This window comes from Equus quagga, chromosome 12 (genome assembly GCF_021613505.1).
Source record: "Equus quagga isolate Etosha38 chromosome 12, UCLA_HA_Equagga_1.0, whole genome shotgun sequence".
In the NCBI taxonomy this organism is placed as follows: Eukaryota; Metazoa; Chordata; class Mammalia; order Perissodactyla; family Equidae; genus Equus; species Equus quagga.
Genome location: NC_060278.1, coordinates 83,102,145 through 83,121,251, shown reverse-complemented (window position 1 = coordinate 83,121,251; position 19,107 = coordinate 83,102,145).

Here is a 19,107-nt window from a genome sequence, read left to right as displayed (position 1 = left end):
GATCCTGTCCTCTCCGGTCGGGATTCATTCATTCATTCATAGCTTACATACGTACATTCTTATTGAGCACCTACTGTGTGCCATGCACTGTGCTAGGTGCTGGGGAAACAGCAGTGAAGGAGACACTCAGTCCCTTACATCACAGAACTTAGAGCCTGGTGAGGGAGAGACCACCAAATAACCACACAGATAAATGTAAAGTTTCACATCTACAAGTACTGCGAGAGAGTGACACATGGCGTTATGCTATGAGAGACATACAACAGAGCTGCCTGACTTAGCCTGGAGTGTGGTGAAATGCTTCCCTGCGGTAGCCAGGCTTAGCCAAGGTCTGAAGGAGTTGACCAGCTGTGTGTGTGTTGGGATGGGAGAGGCAGACGGAACAGTCAGAGGCGTTGTGACCTGAAAGAGCGGTGACACAGTCTACGGCCTGAGGGAGGCAGGTGGAGTAATCCTTCTCTGTGTCTCCCTCCGTGTGCTCCTGAGGTGTCTCAAACATGACCTCCAAGTTCTTTGACACTCTTTCCATCATCAATGTCCCCTTCCTCAGAATCTCAGGGAGTTTGTGACTGCTTCGGCAATTTTCATTGTTATTTAGGATACAGGCTGTAACAGAAACCAAATTAACAGTGGCTGAAATGAGGCAGAAGTTGCTGTCTTTCATAACACTCCAGGGGCGGGTGCGGCAGCTCGGCTTCATAGGCTGTCCCGGGATGCATGCTCCTTCTCCTGTGCCTCCCCATCCTTAGGGTACTGCCCTCTTATGCGTGGTCCAACCTGGCTCTCCAACATGTTGGCTTTCCAACCAGTGGAAAGGGGGAACATGAGGACATATCCCCCTTCCTTTAAGTGTACCACCTAGAAGTTGCATACATCTCTTCCCCTCACACCTCATTGGCTACAACCGATTGTATGGCCAAAGCATGGGAGGCTGGGAAATATAGTCTTCATTCTGGGTGGCCATGTGCCCAACTAAAAATAGGGATTCTGTGCCTATAGAAGAAGGGAAGAATGGATATTAAGAGACAGAATTTAAAAAGGAGAGCCCAGCAGTTGCCAGGACTCTACTCCCCACCACCACCACCACCTAGAGAAAGTCAGACTGCAGAGAGTTCCTGGGTCCAGTTTTCCCTGAAGCCCAGCAGCGTGTGGCTTCCCTCACTTTCATTCTGTGATCTCTTGGTTCTCTTCATGGCTCTGGATTGGGCACCTGTTAAAAATATAGAGCTGCCTTTGAGACGGTGTCCGTCCCAATCCACAGATATAAGACTTTGTTTACCTTTTCCTCTGGGGATTCTCCAAGAACCTCATGTTTGCACAGCCTTTTCTTCACTGCTTTGAGGAAAGGAAAGAAAATGTATGGCTACCATTTCAGCCTCCAGCGGTGCTATGCAGGCCTGAGGTAGGTCTGATGCATGCTGTGCATCGACACAAGGGACACATTAAATGTTTGTAAGATTTTTTAAATAAGTAGGAGAGTTCCTTTCCAAGTGGGTTTTGATTCTATGTTCATTTCCAGCCTAGTTATTAATTATGATTTTTTCTTAGAGACTTGATTTATTATTTTAAGCCTAGTTATTAATAAAAACGTTAAGTAGTCAAATCTTTTAAAATCACGCTTTAGCAACTTGAAGAACTTAAAATAGAAATAGTGAGTGACTCTAAGAGGTGGGACTGGGGAAAAGGAAAGGAGATTCTGACTTTTTATATAATATTCTGAGCTGACAGAATTTGTTTTTACTCTCTGAGTGTATTACTTTTGTGATTTATAAAGGAGACAGAGTAGTTTGAATCTCAAGGTGTAAGCATGTCTGATGACAGGGGAAGTGATCCCTTCCTAGCAGCTCTGAAATCTGAAAAATGGGGCTAAGCTTTCTTTGGGTTTATCTGTTTGTGGTTCATTCAGGTTCTTCAACATGTAGGTTCATGTCTTTAACCAAATATGGGAAGTTTTCAGCCATTATTTCTTCATATATTTTTTTCTGCACCACTCTATTTCTCCTGTTCTTCTCAGATTCTTATGACACAAACATTAGCGCTTTTGAAATTGTCCCACAGGTCCCTGAAGTTCTGGTCATTTTTCCCCCAATCTTTTTTCTCTCTGTTGTTCAGATTGGATAATATCTAATTTTCTCTCTTCAAGATCACTGATTTGTTTCTCTGCCATCTCCATTCTGCTATGTACTCATCCAAGGAGTTTTACAATTTTGGGTTATTTTATTTTTCAGTTCTAAGATTTCCATTTTGTTCTGTATGTGTTCTATTTATTTGCTTACACTTTCTAACTTTCCATGTTTCTATGTTTCTAGGTGATTTGCCCTTACTTGTTGAAGCATTTTTATAGTAGCTGCTTTAAAGACTGTAAGATAATTCCAACAGCCGTGTCATCTCAGCATTGGCATCTATTGATTTTCTTTTCCTATGTGAGTTGAGATTTTCATGTTTCTTCATATGTCAAGTAATTTTGGAATATATCCAGACATTTTGAGTCTCATGTTATAATCCCCAGGGTCTTTTCAAAATCCTGTAGAGAATGTTGTTATTTTGTTTTAGCAGGTAATTCACCAGACTGGGCTCAGGCTGTGAGTTCCAACCAACCTTCTATGGATTGTGATTCCAGTGACATGTCTATTTTCAAAGCCTTTCCAATGCCTTGTGGATCTGTCCTGTGTGTTCACCAATCAGTGCTCTGTCTGAACCTGGGTGGTAGTCTATCCTGTAGTAAATTCTCAAAGTCTCTGTGAGCTGTTTAGTGTTCACACATGCCGAAAGGGGGAGGAGCCCAGAAGTTCATTAACAACTTTATTAGGTTGCTTTCCCTCTCTGTGATCGCCTCAATAAAGTTTTGTTCACTGGGACTCCTCTTTTTGGTCCTCCACCTAGAAATCTGGGACCTTATTTACCCTACTATGTCAGTGATTACCCAAGACTGCAACTGGATTTGGGACCAAGCAGTGAGTGAACAGAGAGAAAGAAAAATCAACAGGAGTTTGCCCACCTTCTTGGGACCATAGCTCCTCCGATTGGAGAGGAGGTTCCCACCTCTCAGAGTTTTCGGCTCCTGCAGGTGCAGTTCATCACTGCTGTTGCTTTTGCTGCCACTCTCATACTGGGATTTCTTGGGGGCTGGGGTACAAGTGAATGGAAAAAGAAAAAAACAAAATGCTGGGAGATTTCTCCTACTCTGAGCATTAGGAAACCTTTTCCTGCTGCTCACATCGCAGTTAGAGGGCTTCACCTGGAGCTTTGTCTGCCCTGGGGTGCACTTCCAGGTTGCAAGTGGCAGTGAGACCAGGTTGGGAAATACTGGAGGGAAAAAATGGTAAACTCACTGTTGGCTTGGTGGTACTTCAAATTCTGGTCTTGTTCCTCAGTCTATCTGCTACTGTTTATTTTTCAGAGTTCTTAAATAGCTAGCCATGCATTTTGTCCAGGTGTTATAGCTGTTTGCACTGGGAAAAACAAAGTGCAGTATGCTTACTCCATCTTACCTGAGCCAGACCCAGTCCTCTTTGATTTTAAAAAGATCTCTTTCCGGAGACAGAGAGGGAGAAAGATAAAGCAAGTGTGAAATGTTAACAGTTGGGGAATGTGGATGAAGGCTATAGTGGGAAGTCTTCATACCAATTTTGCAACTTTTTTGTAAGTTTGAAATTATTTCCCCCCAAATATTTTTAAACTCTAGGGAGAACAAATGTGGCTGGTATGGAAAGTCCTTATAAAAAAATAAAAACAACAACAAAATTCTTTTCATTTAAAACAATCTCTCTGTAAGAGTCAATATTGAGACAATTCCTCAGAGCTGTTGCTTGTCTCCTTATCTACCTCCCCTGGTGGCTTCTGGGAAGGTAAAGGCTTAAGATCCTCTTGGAGTTGGGGGTTGAGGATGCTGCCATGGGTGCTCACGTGTGGTACCCATGGAGAGGTTGCCAGTCTGATATTCTTCTAGGAATGTGTGGCTAAACGTATTTCTGGTTATCTATTGCCCTAAATGTAGTGCCAACATTTATTTTGCTCATAAGTTTTCAATTTGAACAAAACTTGGTGGGGAAAGCTAGCCTGTGTTCCACGCAGTGTCATTAGGGGTCGCCTTTTTGCTGTATCCTTCTGTGGCAGAGAAGAAGCTCATATGGCAGAGAGAAGCCATATCCTCATATGGCAGAGAGAAGAAGCTCCATAGCTTCTTCTTAGAAGGGATTAGTGCCTCTTCTTATAAGGGCACTAATCCCGTCTTGGGGGCTTCCCCCTCATGACCTCATCTAAACTTAGTTCCCTCCCAAAGGACTCACCTCCTAATACCATCACATTGAGGGTTAGGGCTTCAACATAGGAATTTGCGGGAGGACACAAACGTTCTGACTGTAACAGCCAGAATACCTATCTGTGGCCTTTCCATGTGGCTGTTCGGCTTCCTTACAGTATGGTAGCTGGGTTCCAATAGGCAGTGTCCCAAGAGAACCAGGTGGGAACTGTATTGCATTTTATGACCTAATCTTGGAGGTCACATCACATTACTTACCCCATATTTAACCCTTTTCTCCAGATTAAAGGAAAGGGAACTTGGACCCCATTTCTCAGTGAGAGGAGCATCAAAGTCACATCATTAAGAAGAGCATGTGGGATGGGAGGTCTTGTTACGGCCATTTCTGGGACATATAATCTGCCACAAGATCTCAATGATTATTAAAATACTGAAATACCTCCAAATCAGTTACTACACATCAGCGCCCCCAGACCCCTATTGCCTTTCTCCCTACTCTTCCCAGGGACACCCCCTTCTCAGAACTCTCTATGATCCAGCAACTGAAGAGCTGATAACCTGGCACAGCAGGGACCCCCAGGAACCTGCTCCAGCCCAGGGCCACTCGTATGATTGGCACTGCCCTGCTAGTTAAATCTTTTTTGAGTATGACCCCTGGCATTGGGGTGTCCCGCTCTGGCAGGCTCCCCAGCCTGACCTAGAGGTATAGGGAACTTCAGGAAACCTTGTATGCCTCACCTAAGATGTGCGGCTTCACCTCCTGGTGTGACCTTTTCCGGTGCTTTTGACCTTCTCCTCCTAGCTAACCCTGCCTTCTCCAGGACTTGTGCGCTCAGTGAGGAAGCCAGGACACATAGACCTCTACCCTTCTGCCCCCGACCCTTGGTGACCCTGACTCTTCTCCCCTGGTGGAATCTTTTTTCCCACCTAACAAGGCAACAGGCAGCCGACAGAACAGCAGGGGATGCAGCGGTAGGTGTTTTGCATACAGTACTGTACATAATCCTCACCCCAACATCACTGTCATTAAACCCCTCTTACAGAAGGGAACGCTGAGGCTTAGTGACAGTGGGTAAGTTGCCTATCGCTACATGTGGTAGCCTGAAAAATGGCCTCCCAAAGAAATCAGGTCCTAATTCTTGGAACCCATAAAAGTTACCTGACACGGAAACAGGACCTTTGCAGACAGGGTTAAGTTAAGGATTCTGAGACGGGGAGATTATCCTAAACTATCAGGGGGGACCCTCAATGCAGCCGCATGTATATAAGAGGGAAGCAGAGGGAGATCTGACACACACAGAAAAGAAGGTGATGTGACGATGGAACTGAGCGATTTCAAGATGCTGGCCCTGAAAACTGGAACGATGTGGCCACAAGCCATGGGATAACAGTCACCAGAAGCTGGAAGATTCAGGAAACAGATTCTCCCCTGGAGCCTCCAGAGGGAGCGTGGCCCCGGCAGCACCTTACTGTTGTCTCAGAGATACTGCTTTTGGACTTCCAGGCTCCAGAACTGTGAGAGAACAAGTTTCTTTCGGTTTAGGCCACCCAGTCTGTGGTCGTTCACTACAACAGCCTCAGATGACGAATGCACCCCATAAAGCCAGAAACGTGCCCAGGTCTGTCTGGCCGCAGCGGCTCCGCTGCTTCCTCTGCACCATGAGCCACGGTCTGCACGCATGGAGTGCAGTGGGCATGGAGAACCCACACGGGCCCATTATTTGGCTTGAGGAGCATGGTGGACTTTAAAAAAATTATGATGATGAAGATTAACGTTGCTACATGTGGTCGTCTGAAAAATGCTTCCTGGTTCAGGCTCCTGAGTAAAGTGAGTGGCTGGATCCTGAGGACGGGTTGTGGGCAGGGACAACCCATGATGAGGGATGCACCACAGGTGCTCCTCAGAGAGGACAGTCATGCTGATGTGAAAGTAATATCGTCAGACAGGCTAACAGACCCCACGTATCAGAAGCTGCTAGGTTAGCGTGCCAGTCTGCCATAGCTTTAGCAGGGGGGCACACATCAAGCCCAAATTGATTGAGACCGTTTATTATTTACATAGATGGCAAAAGCAAGATGAGCAATGGGGTCAGCTCCCCATGTCGCTCGTCCACAGGGTGACACTGAAACAAAAGGGGCCGGATGATATGCAACAGGAGTGATGGGGAGCCGATTCCCTGTGGCAGCTGAGCAGTTTTACAGCCTGCAGTTGGACCCTGCTGGGAGGAGGGTACTGGGAAGCCCCCACCTCATCAGAACCAGGGAGGCAGATGAGAAACAGCCTGAGTCAGCCTCCCTGAAGATAGAAATGACCTTGTGGCAGCTCCTCACACGACCACCTGGCTTCCCATGTTCCAGGAGGGTCCCAGAGTGTTCCCCTAGGCCTAGGGTAGCTGTGGTTAAGCCTCGCTTACGTGGCCTAGGTGGATATGTGCAAGGTTGACAGGGACAGCGTGGAGCCGTTCCCCTGCAAGTACGAGCCCTTCACAGAGAAGAGGAAACACGAGGGACCCTATGAAAGTTTCCAGGGAGATGTGGGTGGTATAGTGGGAAGAGCCGTGGGCAGGGAGGCACGAGTCCTCCACGTGCCTGACACTGTTCCTGGCTCGGGGATGGCACAGTGATTGGAGAAGGCGTGGTCCCTGCCTCCATGGAGCTTCTGGAGAGAGACCGAAAAGAAACGCGCATATACATGTTGTGTTAATTCTAGGAAGAAGAAGGCAGGGTAAAGGAAAAGCATGGGATGACGGGTGGTCACTGAAGGCCTCTTGGGGAGATGACATTTGAGCAGCGACCTGAATGAAGTTGAGGGGGGCGGCCATGCACTGATCCCGTGGAAAACCATTGGTGGCAGAGGGAACAGCAGATGCAGATGCCCTGGGCTGTGAGCTTGCTGGGTTCGTTCAAGGGGCAGCCAGAGGACCAGTGTGGCCGGAGAGCAGGGACCCGGGGTAGGGAAGGTGGCTGAGGTATTGCAGTGAGGCCTTTGGTTTTAATTTGAACGTGATGGGAGCCATTGGAGGGTTCTGAGCCAGAGAAAGCCAAGATTGCTGTCTTTTTAGAGCTTTCCTTCTCTCACATTTTAACAGAACTTACAGGCTATCCAGCCTGTTGAAAACATAGATTTTCTGAAGGGTGAGAATTATCGTTTCCGTTTTATAGGGGAGGAAACTGAAGCCCAAAGAGGGGCGGTGGCTGGCCCAGTGGGACCGGCTTAGCCAGGACCAGACCCGAGTCTCCAGGCTCTTCTGCGGCAGTGCCTGTTCTCACAGGTGCCTGGATCTGCCCCGCATCCCCTACCCCAAGGGCTGGTGGCCGTGATCACCAGCGACACGCAGGAGTCCCCACACTCGGGGACTTGAGTCCACACGGTGGCCTGGAGTCTGAAGCATTCTAACACAGACAACAGAGGTCTGGAAGAGGCAGAAGCAGGGGCACAAGGCAGAGCATGGCGCCGGGGGTGGGATATGGATGCCTGGCTCCCGGATGTCCCCTCTGGACTGATTCTTCAATCTCTGGCCTAGCTCCCCTCCCACTCCCAGTTCCCCCAGAGCGTGAACTCCCGGTCTGCTCTCCGGGCCAGGATGTGACCTTTCTGGAGCTCCGGGGAATGGTGCTGAGCGTGGGGGCAGCAGGTGTGGGTGTCAGGGGAAGAACACAAGATTTGGGCAGGACTCTGCATTGCCAATGTGCTCCTGTGTGACGCTGGGCAGGTGACCTCACTCTGAGTGTCAGTTTCCTCCTGTGTAAAATGAGAACAATAGGTACTCTCATGCATCGTTTCTGGGAATACATATTAGAACAGCCTTTCAAGAAACCCGTTTGGTGGCATAGTGGTTAGGTTCACACGCTCCACTTCAGCAGCCTGGGGTTCACGGGTTCGGATCCCAGGTGCAAACCTACACATCGCTCATCAAGCCACACTGTGGCAGCATCCCACATACAAAATAGAGGAAGATGGGCATAGATGTTAGCACAGAGAAATCTTCCTCAAGCAAAAAGAGGAAGATTGGCAACAGACATTAGCTCAGGGCCAATCTTCCTCACCAAAAAAACAAAAAAGAGAGAGTAGTTTGGCAATACAAATAAATAGCCTTAAAAATGTGCCTACTGGACTTCAGGTCAGATAGGTTGACACAGACACATTTCTTCCCGCTCCTCCCTGTTGAGCACAATGATAAGGCAAGAGGTACCCAAAGGAGCATGCGGAAAGGTAGTAGAGGAAGGTGAACTGGTTTGGAGCCCAGACCTGGGGGAAGAACACAGACGTGGGGTGTTATACGTCCCCCCACAGCAGAAGAAGGCAAACCACACCTGTCGTTTCCTGACCCCCAACCTAGCATCAGGAGGCAGCCCAGGTAGGCAGCCCCGCATTGAAGGGGAGGCCCTCTGCCAACATCAGGTAGCCCAACATCACTGGCAAGAGGGATTGATGGGGAGTCCTGCCAACAATAAACCTGTAGGGAAGCACTCTCCTTCTCCACAGGGAGACACGGGGCGAGCAGGTGGACAGGTGAGAGGGGCCCCACCACAACAGGCAACCACAGCAGGTCTGACAGCTCCCTCCACACCGAGAGGCGCACACTGGCCAGGCCTGGGGAGGCTCCTCCCACTCGCTGGGCAGCATGAGCAGAGGCCAGCGGGAGACACAGTAACACCAGCTAAAGCAAGCCGACCAAAGTAATACCGAAAAGCCTCTGAAAACTAAACTGTCATTGGAACCACAGTCCACAGAACCAGTCCAGAACCCGCATGTTAAACCAGAACAGGGTGACTGCCTGATGAAATAAAGGATTTAAACAGGACCCAGAGTTTCCGAACATAATAGACAAGATGCCAAGGATACAACTGAAAATCACTCATCATAATAAGAACCAAGAAAATCACAACTTGAATAAGAAAAACAATCAACTGACTCCAACACTGAGATAAATCAGATGTTAGAATTATCTGACAAAGATTTGAAAGCAGCCATCATAAAAATGCTTCATGATCTTGATACAAATTGTCTTGAAACAAAAGGGAAAAAGTAGAAAATCTCAGCAATGAAAGAGGGATTATAAAAAAGAGCCTGCAGCAATAACTCATGTTTAATTTAATACAGATACAGATGATTACATATAGAAATATTTATAAATATGTGTATATTATGGGTTAGTATACACACACATTTCTTTGCTCTGTTAGCGGAGATGGCCTAAATGAAAGACCCTGAAGAGCAATGAGCACACCCAGCGCCCAGATCTTGGTGTCTAACATCACTAAACCAGGGCTCCTTGGAGAAATGGCTGATTCTAGGCCTGGGGTAGGAAATATACAAGATGAGCCGGGAGCATCTTGTAGTGATAGAAAGTAAAAAAGTGCTTAAAAAAAAAAAAAAACCCGAGGATCTGGCAAAGGAAGCTGGGAGAGGGTCGTGAATGAGAGTGGGGCATCCTAGAAGCCCCCAGGAGCCAGTGGACCCTACCTGGAGGCTGCCAGGAGGACAAGGGACCATAGTAGTGGCCATTGGACTTGGCGGTATGGAGGTGTTGGTGACCCTGACAGAGCAGAAAGGTGGGAGAAAAGCTAGCCTCTCACCCGGGCTGCTCCATCCACACCAGGGCAAGGCAGCTCTGGGCAGGCTGGCCTCTGCTCTGCCACACTCCTGGGGCTCCACCAAGTTCAAGGATGGACTGAGCCTCCTTTAGTGCTGTGGTGACATTTTCCCTCTGGATGTCCCCACAGCCTCATGCTCACAGTCCCCAGGGCATGAGGTCATCTGACCCTTGTAGACCCATCAGCCCCCTCATTCCCTTATCTGGCTATTCCTTCACGCCCAGAACCAGCACCAGGCAGCAGAGGGCACCCAGCCATCATGTACGCCCTCCGCCTTGGAACAAGGAGGAGGAGGAAGCACACTTAGGCCCCTGTGCTCAGTCCGACCTCCGCACCTCTGTTTGTGCAGTGACTCCAGTCTGGGGTCCATCTCTCCCCATCTCCCACTGCTCCAAATCCCACCCCTTCTTTGAGTCCTGGCTCTAGGCTTGCTTTCTCTCTAATGCCTTCTCTGCCCCCATTGATCTCTCTGCCTGCTCTGCAAAACTTTGAGGCCACAGGGTCTTCTCCTACATGTCATTCTGACTTCCTAGCTCATCTACCACCTCCCCGAGGGCGGAGATAGTGACTACTTCTTCCCCCTCCTCCAGAGCCTAACAACAATAACCACCATAACAATAATTGCTAACGGTTATTAAACAGTTACTATTCTACTAGCTCAATTCATCCTTGTGACAGCCCTCCAAGGTGGGCTCTATGATTAGCCCCACTTTACAGATGAGAGGACTGAGGCTCAGAAAGGTTCAGGAGCTGCCCAGGTCACACAGCTCATAAATGGAAGCAAGAGATAGGTCAGCTGTTAGGAGTCAATGGAATAACGTGCACAAGGCCCTTAGAACAGTGCGTAGGGTATAGAAAGTGCTCAACTATCAGAAAGCATTTATTGAGCGCCTACTATGTGCCAGACACTGTGCTGGGTGTTGTGGATTCAGCTGTGAGCAAAACAAAGTCGCTGCTCTCCTAGTGCTCATAAGCTGTTCCTGCCTAAGCCTTCCCATTGCTGTTCCCCGGACTGGAAATGTTCTTCCCCTGGGTACCTGCATGGCTTGCTCCCTTGCCTCCTTTAACTCTGCTCAAATGTCACCTTATCAGTGAGTCTTCCCCTGAACTCACCACCTAAAACTGCAACTCGCTCTCCCCTCCCTGCTTTCCCACAGCACACACGGCCCGACGCCCCTCATGGGCTGTATGTGCTACTCACTCGTGTGTAATGTCTGGCTCCCCTGAGGATGGACGCCAGTTCTGTAGGGCGGAGACTGGGTCTGCCCTTCCCTGCTGCAGCCCCCTTGCACAGAACAGGGAGTTCTGGCACACAGTAGGGGCTCAATTAATATGTGCTGAATGGATGAATGAATATGGCAGGTGGTGAAAATTGTCATGAGGCAACACAAAGCTGGTGGACGAGGTGGGGGTCCCCGGAGGCCTCTTCCAGGAGGTGGCATTTGATCAGAGACTTGAACATAGTGTATGTTTGTGTGTAAGGGAAACAGGCCATGTAAAGCTCTGGGAGACGTGTGCTCCAGGCAGAGAGAACAGCGTGCCCAAAGGCTGTGCAGTGGGAGCATGCCAGCATGTCTGAGGAACAGCAGGGAGGCCCGGACTGGGGAGAAGGGCGGGAGGTGAGGGAGAGGGGCAACTCGGTTTACCTCCCTGTGCCTCAGTTTCTTCACCTATAAAAAAGAGAACACAGTGGTACACATCTCGTCAGGTTGTTGTGAAAATTAAATTTATATTCTGTTGTGGAAAATTTTCATCTGAAGCACTCAGAATAGCATTGGGCAGGAAGCAAGCACTCAGTGAATATTAGCTCTCATGGCGGAAAGGTCAGGAAGGACTTATCTTGGATGGTGGTAGTGGATTACGGAGGACAGTAACTTTGTGTTGTTTTACAAGTTTCAAATGATCAGGTATAATCAGAAAAAAATAACTATTAATATATTTCCTTTTTAAAAGAAATTTCCTTTTTTTTAAAAAAATTTTTCCCTGTGCAGTGTGGGTATCCTCAGATAGCTTGAGTTCGGAAGAAATAAGGGTGAAGGTGGCAGAGATGGAGGTGGAGGAGCGGGGAGGGCAGAGGAGATGGTGAAGAAGCCAGTGCTACTGGCGATGGTGGTGGGGGGAAAGCTGTTGGTGGAGATGATGATGGTGCAGGTGGAGGCGCAGGTGGTGGCAGTAAAGATGATGGTAGAGGTGGTGGAGATGGTGACGGTGGTCATGGAAGAGGAGGAGGTGGAGGTACAGGCCACTGTGGGGATGGTGGTAAAGGTGATAGTGGAGGAGTGGATGCTGGGGAGTAGGAAGTGGAAGATGGTGTAGATGGTCCAGGAGGAGGTGGTGCAGGCAGTTTTGCATGTGGTTAGGTACATTTCATCCTGTGACCACCTGGTTATAGATACTTGTTATGGGATCCTCAGACCCTCTCTAAGAAAGGGGCATATTTGAGGTTCTGTAGTAAGACTACATTCACCTTCTTAGTGAAACATCAGTTTCCTTGTGTCCACTCCCTTGATTGCGGTACAGACAGGCACCAGTGGCCCTTACTGGAACCACCCGGCAGGGGTCAGCTGAGTTCCTGTAACTCGGCCCTTCCCCTGACTCCTCCTAAAGCCAAGGGCTCAGGCCCCGGGGAACATCTACTCCACTCTTCTCATGCACTGACCTTCCTGAGCACCCAGCCCCAGAACCCTGTCCCCCAACAAAGGCAGGTTCTTTTTCCCTCCCCCACAACCAGCCAGACCTGCCAGGCTCCATCAAGCCAATAGGGCTCCAGGGACAATGCTCAGAGGGAAAAGGCTGTGTTTTTTCTGACCTGATAGATTCTTAGTGAGTAGGATTTCTCCTGGATTGGGCTCCAGGTTGGACTTTGTAAAAGCAGAGGTTCCAGATCTTTTTTACGAACTCAGACCCATCTAACCGTTTCTCTGTATGACGTCTTTCCTGAACATCCCACAGGCACTGCACTCTCGCCCTGTCCAAAGCTGGGCTCCTATGCTCCCCCAGGCTGTGCCTCCTACCAACTTCTCCATCTCTCTTGACAGCACCACCATAAGCAGCAGCCAGAAGCTGGGTGCCCTTCCGGCTTTGCACCCCGGCTCACTAACAGAGAAAATCCTACCCCCTCATCACTCCTCAAGTGGCCCACCTCTCTCCACCCCACTGCCAGCTCCCCAGGCCAGCGTCCATCGGCTGGCTCATCTCTCACCTCAACAGTTGCAAACACCTCCTGGCTCCTCCCTTTCTCATTTTCAAGCCTTTTATTCATTTGGAACACACATATAGATAACTGCAAAATCAAAAGTGTGCATTTCGATGAATTTTCACAAACTGAGCACACTTCAGGAACCATCACTCAAACCAAGAAATAGCATATGAATAACCCCTGTGAAGTCGCCTTGGGCCCTTCCATTAGCTGCTTTTCTCTTTCTGAGGGTACCCTTGATCCTGACTTCTGACACCACAGATTCGTTTTTTATAAATGGAATCATGTGGTATGTGTTCTTTTGTGTCTGGATTATTTTGATTAACTTTATGTTTGTGAAATTCATCGGTATGTTTGCATGTAGCAGTCGTCGGTTCATTTGCATGGCTGTATAATATTCCATGACATAAATACACCACATCTATATATGCTATTGTGAATGGGAGCTTAGGTTGTTTCCAGGTTGGAGATGTTGAAATGCCTTTTTTGGACATGTGCACTCATTTCTCTTGGGTATACACCTAGGAGAATTCTTTTTCCAAGGTGGTCCTAACAATTTACACTCCCATACACAGTGTATGTTACCAATCCATTCTCTTCCTCCAGCCAGCATGATTCTTAATAGGCATTAAAACTGCATGGTTCAAAATTCCAAAGTAAAAAAAAAAAATAGGCAGTGTAAAATAAGTCTCCCTCCCTCTCCGTCCCTCAGCCACCCAGGGGACCCCCTCTCCCCACAACCACGATTACCATTTGGTGTGTCTTTCCAGAGTAGAGGGTGTATATAAATACAAGCAAATACATATTTATAAACATTTTATTTTATAGGGCTGGAAGTGAAGGAAACCAAAATACGTCATTCCAAAATATGCCTCTTTGACAAAAAAATCATTTTGAGCTGAAGTCAATTAAGAAGCAGCAAACCTACAAAAAGCTCCCCTTTTTTGCCTACAGGCAGGATATGAATTCTTTTACTGCAGACGGACTTATCAGCCCAGACGACACAAGGGGTATTTGCAAGCAAACCTTGTTCCATTCCTTCCCTCCCATGTGTTTACCTTCCCACCCTCGGAAGCCTAACCTGCTTTCCTGTGTCCTGTCATTTCTTTACCAATTCATTGCTCTTTGTCGAATATGCCATATAAGCTGGAATTCTAAGCTGCCATTTTGAGTTACTTTTCGTTAGGTCTCTTCCTCGTGACGTGTGCTGCGTGTATTAATAAACTGTTTTTCTCTTGTTCATCTAACATTTTGTTAAAGTCCCAGCTGAAAACCTAAGTTGGGTAAAGGTAAAGTTTTGCATCTCCTCCAGAATCAAACTGCACATTCTGAGGGAGGGAGGGAAAATGGTCCAGCACAGGTTCTGGAACCAGGTCTCAAGTTCACATCTTGCCTCCTCCGCCTACTGGCTGCACGTGACCTTGGGCAAGCAACCCACACCCCATGTTTCTCTTTCCTTTCTCCCTCACCGGGCTGGTGTGAGGATCATGAAGTGGGTATTTATAAAGTGCTTAGAAGAGTGCCTGGCACACAGTAAGCCCGACTCCTGGAAATGACTTATCAGGTATCTTGGAGAACATCCATCTTCATTCATCGAGAACTCGTTCTTTATAAATGACTGCATTGTATCCAGTATGTGAATTACCATAATGTACTTAACCATCTGGGTTGATGGACATTTAAATTCGTTTAGAATCTTCTTATATTACAAAGACTGATTCAAAGCTATTCATTCATGCCTGCCCGCCTGCCTCACTCAGCTCCCAGAATGCACCACACTCTCTCTGGCTTCCTGACCTTTGCCCTTTCCACTCCCTCCTCCTGGAACATTCTTCACCTGCTCTCTGACCTCTTGGCTGATTCTTGCACAACATCCAGTTCTTGGCTCTGAAGTCCTGCTTCGAGGAAGGCTCCCTGGGTCCCTGACAGGCCGTGTCCACCTGTGAGAAGCTCGCAGAGCCCGTCTTGCCCCTTGCCACCTTCGAGTTACTGACCTTCTTCCTTGCAGACTGAACACAGGTGCGACCCTGGAGAAGCCTAGTGGCTCACCATGGACCCTTGGGCCTGGCACTGAGCAGGTGCTCACCAACACTTGTTTTAATATTCTAAATCCACAAGAGACACAGATTTTAGAAAATGCATTTCCTTGTGCTCAAGGTCACAGCTGGCCCTGGCAAAGCCGAGGGCTGTTAGCAAGCTCATTGGTCTGAGTTCACAGCCTATCTGCTTCCTGCCCTGATCAACAACTAACGCCGAACACTCAAGTGCGAGCCTTTATGGATTATTGGACTTAATTCTCCCAGTAACCCTCTGAGGCAGATACAATGACTGTCTTCCTTTAGAAATGAGGACATTAAGGCTCAGAGAGGGGAGCAGCTGGACCAAGGACACACAGCCAGTAAGGGGTGGGGTGAGCATCAAATCCAGGTCCAGCTCAGGGCCCTGGGCACTTGTTTCTTGGTTCCTTCTGCCGGTGTTCTTGGAGCTCCAAGGACTTGGTTTAGATAATTGTAGGCCTTTGTGATAACTCTCACCCCCGGGGACTTCCCCCACTCCACTTCAGATCTGTCATGTGGCTGGGGAGCTCAGTGTTCAGATGGCCAGTCTCCTTGCAATTCTGGCCACCACTGGGGATCTGGGGACCTGTCTGGCCTGGCTGCAGGGGAAGCAGTCCCATCTCCCTGCAGTCGAGGGATCATTGATAAACCTGATAAGAGCCTTCTGTGTCTCAGGTGACTGGAGCCTCGACCTCCAGGTTCCTGGCTGAAAATCATCCAACATTTGGGGAAGAAAATAGGGAGAGAGGGTGCAAGGGTCACCCAAGCTAACCTGCCACTTACCAGTCTGAAGCCTCCTGATGAACCCCATCACCTGCAGGGAGCTCAGGTGTCCCAAATCCACCTGGGGGCTGCAGTGTGGTCGTCAACCTACAGTACTGCTGATCTGGGGATGCAGGAACTCAGAGGCTTGGGAAACTGTTACTGACAACACAGGTCACTGGGCTAAGAGCATGATGTGTGCTGATTCCTCTAATCCTGCTCAGAACCCATTTTACGAGGTGGGAAAACCGCAGAGCAGAGACAGAGGTGAGTCGAGGGGCAAGGGCTTGAACACAGGCCGTCTCTGGGGTCCGTTCTTGGTTTCATCAGTCTACTCCAGTCCCACAAGTCTGAGGGGGCTTTTTGTCTTTCAGTAGGGGACAAGATGCTGTCCCGAGCACTGGCTCCCTCTCAGAGCCCAGAGATTCTGTGACTTGTCCAAGGTCATACCTGGTAAAAAAACAGAACCTAAGTTCAAAGTGGGATCCGCCTGCCCCACACCTTCACACATCCTTTGGGTTTGTCTATTGAGGAAGGAAAAACCTTCTGCCTCTCTGTCAAAGAACCAACCCCTGATCATCCTTCACAACCCAGCTCAACGGTGCCTTCTTCTGAGAAGTCCTCCCTGATTTCCTTTACCCCACTCCCCACCTGTCCTGGTCATCCCTCTTGCCTGTCCTTGGGCCTGCCTTTTTCACAGCAATTGAGACTGGTGGTCAAGGGCCGTGGCCTTGGAGCCAGGCAGTCAGGGATTCGAGTCTCAGTTCTGCCTCTTACTTGGTGTGTGACTTCAGGTAAGTCCCTTTACCATGGTAAGCCTCAGTGTCCTCCTCCTTACATAAAATGGGCTAACCATGGTACCTTTGGGTTGAGGTCCAACTACATTAGGTAAGGTACGTACATGGCCTGGCACAAAGTTAGTGCTCAAATAACGGCTGCTGTTATCATCAGTAGTAGCTAAAGACCTGGTCCTGGCACTGAGGGTCTCAGGTGCTCAACAGGGAGGGTAATTGGCCCTTAATAAGCTTCCTAGTCCAGCCCAGGCCGGGCGGGGACAGTGCTGGGAGGCATTCCCTTCACACCCTGCTCCCTCTCCCCATATACACTCCTGTTTTCAGCTCTACCTTCTTAGCAACTTTGCTGGAAGAGCCTGGAATCCCTTGCTGGAACCTACAGGTGCCCTTTAGAACGATGCCCCCCTGTGGCTGAATGAGAACCTGCTTTGGGAGGAGGAGAGGGACCAGTTATCTAAGTACCTACCACATGGGGCGCTTTGAGCATCACAGTCTTCGTCCTTTAGATAGGGAGGCTTTATCCCCATTTCATCCAGGCACTTATTTGTTGGGGACCTATTATGTGTCGGGCACTATGACCGGAGCTCAGGATGTAAGAGTGAAGAACACAAAAACCCCTGCCTTCTTGGAGTTTATAATCTAGTGGAGGGATGAGGGAAACAAACACACAGGGACAGCGAGTGTACAGTGCATCAGATGGAGACAGGATGATAAGGAAAATAAAGCAGGACAAAGGGACAGGGAGTGATGGGCAGGGGCCAGGTCCTGCAGGCCTCTTTAGGCCTCAGTGAGAAGTTTCCAGGGGTAATGAGCAGCTCCTGAGGGCTCTAAAGGAAGGAGTGATGGATGTGGTGATTGCATGTGAACAGACTGTTGGGGCAAGGGCAGAAGCAGGGGACCGACAAGGAGGTCACTGCAGCTGTCGATGTGAGAGCTGATGGAGGCTGGGCCTGGGAGATGGCAGGGGAGGGATGACAAGTGGCTGGATTTGGGATGCATTTGTGGTGGAGCCTAGAGGACTTGCTGATGGACTACTGCACGTGAGGTGAGGCGTGAGGTCACTGAAGAGAGAGGCAGTCACACGGCACAGAAGCCTGCTCAGTGCAGGACCCAGGACAAACACTACAAGGCAACGATGTGGTTTCTGCTCTGCTTCTCTGTCCCGGCCTGAGTAGAGTGGACATGGAAGAGGGGTAAGGGAGGCCACAGCTCCAGCCTGTGACACAGGAGGAAAGCCCATTTTAAAGAACGAAGACGTCCTTTTATTTGGCCCTGGGAGGGAGAAGTCCCGACAGCAGTTCCCTCTGGAAATGCCAGTGGTTAGGATAGAGGGAGCAGCAGGCACCGGCTGCTTCCCTGCCATGAGCTCAAAGTCAGCTTTGAGGTGTTCCTGGAGGGAACGGGCACTCTGGACTGTTGGTGGGCAGGGAAAGGGTGCTGCCGCTCTAGAGGGCACTCTGGCAATGCCATCCAAAGCGATAAAGTCGTGCCCAGCTCTCACCCCACATGCCGGCTTCCTCCCATGGCCATCTCCTGAGCAAGCAACCAGATGTGCCCCAAACTACCTCCAAGGTTGTTTGGCACAGCGTGGTTCACAAGACCAAACAGAATCAGTACACATGTCCCACAGCAGAGACTAGTTAAAACTGAATTCGTCAGAGGGCATCATAACAACAGCCAACTTGTGATGAATTTTGGATATCTTTCCATCAGGACACGTCCCATGTGTTGCAATATATCCTTGGCCCGGCCCATTTAATGCGAGAAGGTTCTCTTACTCGCCAACCAATTTTTGGGATGACCCAGTGCCCTTAAAGATGAGTAACATCCTCAGTTGAGAACAACTGCCCTGACTTCAGAAGACCCAGGACAAATGGCTGTTGAGTAACCTTTTTTTTTTTTTGGTTAAAAAAACAAACCTGTGAAAGCCTATCTGGGTGGACAGACCTTTCTAGCTGGGCCCCCCAGAACAGAAAACTAGAGCTGAAACATCTTTATCCAGCCTGGATCCAGACCAGTGTGATCCCTGGTTCTGTGGCTGGCAATCCCTCTGATCTTGGGCCAGACACCCGGCTAGTCCCTGGGGGCTGCAAGTTAGATCAGCTGCCTCACTCCCTCCCAGGGCTGGGCGGGAATCCAGAGGCCTTGCAGACTCTTCCAGATGATGCAGGCTGTCAGTGGCATTTGTATCTCTCTTCTGGTGTGTACTAAGGGACCTAAGCAGGAACCCTGGAGGAGGGTGAGGGGCTTAGGGATGGAGTATATACGCGGGATGCTGGTTAACAGCACCAGCTTTGGAAGCAGACGGTACCTCCCACTTACCAGTTATATGAGCTGGGCTTCAGGTTTTGCCTGTAAAATGGGACCCTTGTGAGGCACTGAAGTACTTACAATGGCTGCTGTGATTTCTTCAAAGCAATCCATTAGAAAGTACAA